The sequence below is a fragment of the Myotis davidii genome, unplaced genomic scaffold, assembly GCF_000327345.1.
Source record: "Myotis davidii unplaced genomic scaffold, ASM32734v1 scaffold471, whole genome shotgun sequence".
Lineage (NCBI taxonomy): Eukaryota > Metazoa > Chordata > Mammalia > Chiroptera > Vespertilionidae > Myotis > Myotis davidii.
Genome location: NW_006283354.1, coordinates 1322223 through 1328169, shown reverse-complemented (window position 1 = coordinate 1328169; position 5947 = coordinate 1322223). Strand labels below are relative to the sequence as shown.

Below are 5947 nucleotides of genomic sequence, written 5' to 3'. Positions count from 1 at the left end.
AATGATTAGTGATGTTGAACATCTTTTCATGTTTTTATTGGCTATTTGTGTATCTTCTTTGGAGAAGTGTGTATTCAAGTCATTTGCCCATTTTTGAATTGGGTTATTTGTTTTTTTCTTGTTCAGATACTAGTGAACTTTAAAAAAAAATCCCTACCTAAGGATATGTTTTTATTGATTTTATAGAGAGGAAGGGGGGAGAGAGAGAGAGAGAGAGAGAGAGAGGGAGAGGGAAATCGCTGCAATCTAGGTATGTGCCTTGACTGGGAATCAAACCCCAAACCCTTTGGGTGCACAGAGTATGCTCCAAGCAACTGAGCCACCAGGCCAGGGCCAGATACAAGAGCTGGCTGTGCTGAGAGGGAGGAGTGAGTGAGTGGAGGAAGGAAATAAGCAAGTGAGAGGAGAGAAAGGAATGGAAAGAGAGAGCCAAGATACATTTTGTGGAGTGAGGGGTAAAGAGAGACAGCCCCTTAATACTTTATTCAGCAAATATTTATGTATTAAATATATTTTTATTGATTTCAGAGAGGAAGGGAGAGGGAGAGAGAGAGACAAACATCAATGATGAGAAAGAATCAGTGATCCGCTACCTCCTGCACACCCCACACTGGGGGATCAAGCCTGCAACCCGGGCACGTGCCCTGGCCAGGAATCGAACCATGAGCTCCTGGGTTATAGGTTGATACTCAACCAACTGGGCCAGCAAATACTTATTGAGCACCAACTGTGTGCAGACACTTCTCCAAGTGTTGCTGTCTGCATCTGACTCTACATCCTGGCTCTTTGTGACTACCGCAACCCTGCCCCACTGCCAGTGCCCTGCCGTAGGCTCTGCGGGCAAATGGGCTTGATCCGAGTCCCTAAAGCTGCCTTTGGACAGGTTGCTTGACGTTCCTGAGCCTTAGCTTCCTCATCTATAAAATGAGGCTCATAAGAGAAATTAAACAGGTACAGTGCAAACAGGGGATGGTGCAGAGTGAGACGTGCGACCACTTGACTGGGACAGCCCGAGCAGCTTCCTCCTCCCTGCGGCCATCTGCCCTGGGCCCACCCCACTCCAAGTGCAGCTTCCTGCGCCCTGACCTGCTGCTCTGCAGCGTCCTCATTCACAGGATCGCAGCCCCTCCAACTGGGCTGGGCTGTGGCGACTGTGCTGGGTGTCCTGCAGCCACTTGATAGTGGGCAACAGCTGCTCTGAACAACACCAGCCAACTGGGAGACCGGTCCAGGGCCCTGCAAAGTCAACACAGGTTTGTGAAATATGGGGTTCCCCTGGTGAGAGGGGCAAGAGGCAGGCTGGCAAGGGCGGGAGGAAGCCTGGGGGGGCTACCAAAGGGAGGCAGACGGGAAACACCCATCTAGGAAATGAGAAGCTTGTCACAGCGAATGAGATGGGGGCCCTTCATGCTCCCCTCCCATTCTGCTCCCCCCGCCCCTCAGGACTTCCTCAGTCCCTGTTGCCACCCATGCCCCCTGCTGCTCTCACAGCCAGTGGAGTGAGCTCCGTGAAGGTAAGCCCCAAGGCCTGGTGCCTTTTTGTTCTCTCTCCCAGAGCCCAGCTGTGCCCAGGCTCTTGACATGAATTATAATTGTTCATCCCCCCTCCCCCGGTCCCACTACCCAGTACTAATGTGATTCTCCTCAGGAGGGTGGGTAGTACAGTGGATGGGAGCATGGTCAGGTCCTGACTCCCACATTTTTTATTTTATTTATTTTATTTTTCCAGGTGGCAGGATTTTATGGCTTTATTAACACGAACACAACGTGCACACAATCCGTGTACTCATTTTCTTCACTGTGCAGCCTGGCATTGGGGCTGGTGACTGACGGCCAGCTGGGCTGCTCTCACAGTGGCTTTGCGGTTCTTTGAGGAGATGCTGTGAGCAGTCTCAGCACAGTGAGATTCGTTCCATATCAGCAGCACTTCAAGCTCCTTGATGCTGTGGAGCAGGAACTTCCGTGCTTTGTGTTCTCGTTGCTCCCATAACCAACGCTGGGCATCAAGATCTGGTCCTTGAATCTTCTGTGCACTGTGGCCCATGCCTCTGGGCTTCCACCAGCTAGGGTTAATTGACATGTCGGTGTGACTGGTGCCGGATGAACTTCTTGGTCCTCTTTTTGGTGACCTTGGGCTTCACAAGGGCCTGAGGGCAGCCATCCTAATGGCTGTTCAGTGTGTCTCACCGTGGTTTTGCTTTGATGATCTTGGGTTTCACAAGGGCGCCAAGTAAGAGATGGCTGCCACCGCCTAGGCAGCACGGAGGAAGAGAGACTCTCCAAATTAGCTGTGCTCTCTGGGCTTCTCTTTTTCCCAGTGTAAGAGGAATAATCCCCTCCCTCCTGTGAGGAGGAAAGGCTGTAATTCTTCTAAAGTGCTTGTATGAGGCTTGGGGCTCGCTTGGTAAAGGCCTGATGTTAGCTATTGATGAAATGATTAACACAAAAAGAAGCGTTCAAGCATCTTCCTCCCGCGTTGCAGGGAGCCCTTACAGAGTACTGACTGCTGGCCTGCCTGTCCCCAGACCCAGCGCACAGCAGGGACTGGGCCCCGTTCCTCTGGGTCTCCCAGGCTGGGTTACTGAGTCCAAGTCTAGGATGGTTCCAGGAGTGGGATGGAAGGAAGGTGGGGTGGGGAAGTCAGCAGGACTGTCAATTATGACTCACATTCATGACTCCCAGAAAAGTTGGACCCCAAATAATATTTAATAACAACAATACCGCCATCAATAATAACCACTTATTGAGCACTTACAATACCAGCACCCCAATTAACACTATGTGCATTATCTCTTTAATCCTTTAAACAACTGTGTGAAGTGACTGTTGTTATTCCCTTTTATGGAAGAGGAAACAGAGGCTCAGAGACCTTAATTAAGTCTCTTGCCCAAGGCAACTCAGAGGTGGATCCAGAACTCAAACCCTTGCTCTTAAGAGGTTCCTGGGGATAGCAGAGCCAAATGACTGGCCCAGGAAATGGGGAGGTCAAGGGCCATGAAATCACCCTGATTCTCATTTCCCAGACTGGCCCTTTAGGTGACTGAGTCCCTGCTGCCTATCTCAGGGGGAGCTGAAGGGCATCATAGAGCCCCCTCCAGGGCCTGGACTCCCTGGGCAATGCCCCCTCCACAGCAGATCTTCTAGCGGTGACTTCCACTTGGATGCGGGGGCCCTAAATTTAGGGGAGGTAACTCAGTACCTCTCCTTCAATGGCCAGGCTCTTGGGGTTGCACACAGTGGCTAATCCCAGTTTCCTCTGGTGTCCCACAGTGCCTGCAGATAGTGCTGGGTACCAGCCTCTTGCCCTTCTGCCCCTAATTCCTGTCCCCCCTAAATCTGCAGCAGCCCTTTGGGGGTCACTTTGTCAGGAACAGGTAAAAACAAATCTGCTCTTCTATTTCCAGGAGCTAGTCTCGTGTTGCCAGCTGAAATTGTGATCTCTTCAAGGTCATAACCACCACCCCCCCAACCCCCGCCCCAGCCCAGCTTGCCCATGTGCTTGGCATGGGGCAGCCCAGTGCAGAGAATGGGCAGTACCCAGGTATGAATCCACCTCATTACTTCCGGCTGTGTTAACTTGGGCCAGTGACCTGACTTGTTTAAGCCTTGGGGCCTCATTAGGGAAAGGGGATAATGAAAACCCGTCTTTATAGGGATGTTGTGCAGGTACAGGGGCTCATCGATGAGGAGTGTACACTTAGCACAGGACCCTGGGCCCCAAATGGGCTCAATGAATGATAGCATTTGCTACTGAAGACAGAACCTCCTCCCTAGAACAGCCGTCCATAATCGCCCCGTTTAAAGCAGGACTCATTTTTTCTTACAGCATTTCTTCTTCAAAAGCACTCAGCCCAGTTTGTAATTATACACGTTTGTTTACTTGTCCCTGAGAGCAGGGACTGTGTCTGTTTTCCACTGCTCAACCTTAGCACCAAGGGCAGAAACATAGTAAATGTTGGCTGAATGAATGACACCCCCTCCCTGGTCTTCTTCAGCCAGAGCAGGAGCAGGACTTGCCGCCTTTTCTCAGAGGATCTGGTTTTCAGAGCGCTATATATTCCTCAACCCCTCCTCCAGAGATGATCTTGCAGCTGGTGCAGCTGGAAAGGGCTGGATACTATCTGCTGTACCAGCCACATAACAGCTAGGTCAGGATAGCTGGTGGAGCCTAAGGCTGGGTCTTATACTCACCATGTTGGCCGTGGTCCTTGACGAATGGTGGGGTTATTGTGGCTGCTTCTACCCTTCCAGCCATCTGCAGCTGTCTGGCTTGTGGCCCCACAGACACTCTGAGTTTCCACCAGAGCCCCTCTTTGGCCCCTCTCTCACCTGGAGCTGGGCCTGACTCCAGAAGAAGGTTTCCTGCTTCCCACTTCCCTCCAGTCACACCTCCTTCTAGGTCTCCTTTGCCTTCTGCCTTCAACTGTAACCAGGGTCCCTTGGCCTTGGCAGATGTGTGAGGCTGGGGAAGGCACTCTGAGTCCAGATGTGATTGTGTTTATGTTTCCAGCCAGTAAGGGGTCAGAGTTCTGGACTGGAGCCGTTGGGGGAGGGGTGGTCTGGCTCCACCCCCTGCCCCAGCCTTCCCTTCCCCCACCTCCCTCCTTCAGTCTGTGTATCTGGCCCTGTCCCTTTTAGAACCCCACACTCCAAATCCTACAGCATCAGGCTGGGCCATCATCTAGGAAGGACCCTTCCTCACACCTCATCTGAAGGTGAGAAGACCAGTGCAAAGATTCCTGGCTTTGGAATCTAAGGACTGTTGTCTCTGTGTGACCTTGGCCCAATTACATCATGTGGTGGAGCCTCCATTCCATCATCTGTATAATAGGGACAACACAGTGTTGACCTGGTTTGAGAATGTGTGCACAGGGCTCTCCAGCTATTAGCTCATGCCTAGGCCCATGGATGTGCCCCATTCCCAGCTAGGGCTTGCCTGGGTCCAGCTCCAGGGCAGTGACAATCCCTGTCTCAAGGTGATTCTAAAGCAGAATTACCAGCCCTTCCTTCCTCCCGGCTGCAGCTACAGACATTTTGTATCGCCATTAGAAGCGACTTACTTAAGGAAAGCAGAACTTCACAGGCAGTTTACAGGCTGGTCTTGTTCAGCAGTTTCCAAAAGTGGGGAAAGGTGGAGGCAGCCGGGAGCCTCCAACAAGTTGGGATGGAAGCGAAGTGAGAAGTGAGTTCTGTGTGATGGACGCTTTCCCCGGCAAGCCACATGCGCCTGGGGGGGATTGGGGGGCGGGGAGAAAAGAGGGGGGAGCCCTGGCTAGACCCTGGAAGATCCAGCACCCTCCTGGAATGGCTAGGGCAGGGCTCCGAGGTGGGGATACCGGGCCCACAGGAGAAAAGGCAGCCCTAGACCGAAAGAGGCTCTCAGCGGTCCCATCCCAACGCCCTGGGCAGACCAGGATCGCGCAAACCCTGAGAGCCTGCAGAGTCTGGCGCCGGGGTGTTGAGGGGGGCTGGGAGGAGGCCCCGGTTAGGGCGGCCCACGCATGCAACGTCTAGGCTGAGCAGCCCAGACGGTGAGCGCCCGAAGCAGAGATTGGGAGCCGAGAATGCCCGGCAGCGCCCTCACGGGAGCCGGAGAAAGCTCGGGAATGGTGGAGGGGAAGTGGGGGAATGGGCCCTGGCGGGGTCTGCCTCTGCTCTTCCCTCCTACCCTCAGGGCCCTTGGTGGCGAAGTTCCCTTTCTACCCACCTCCCTCCTCAGCCGAATGAAGCAGTCGGGGCTCCGCAGTGGTTAGCACGCTCGTACTATGGTTTTAATAGACGTACATGGACAAGTCGATATAGACAGATTTATAATTCTATACAGTCAGTCCGACATACACAGGGACGCTGTAAACAGGGGCGCGGGCCGGAGAGCGGGTGTGCAAAGTGGGCGCGGCGAGAGAGGCCGTGGCCATGCCCGGAGCTCCCCGGCTCGGCTCCGCTCTTC

At 53.3% G+C, this 5947-nt stretch overlaps 1 pseudogene; it reads right to left on the bottom strand.

Moving 5' to 3' along the window:
- Positions 1-1740: 1740 nt before the first annotated feature.
- On the bottom strand, positions 1741-2161 carry LOC102761530 (annotated as a pseudogene).
- Between the last annotated feature and the right edge of the window lie 3786 nt (positions 2162-5947).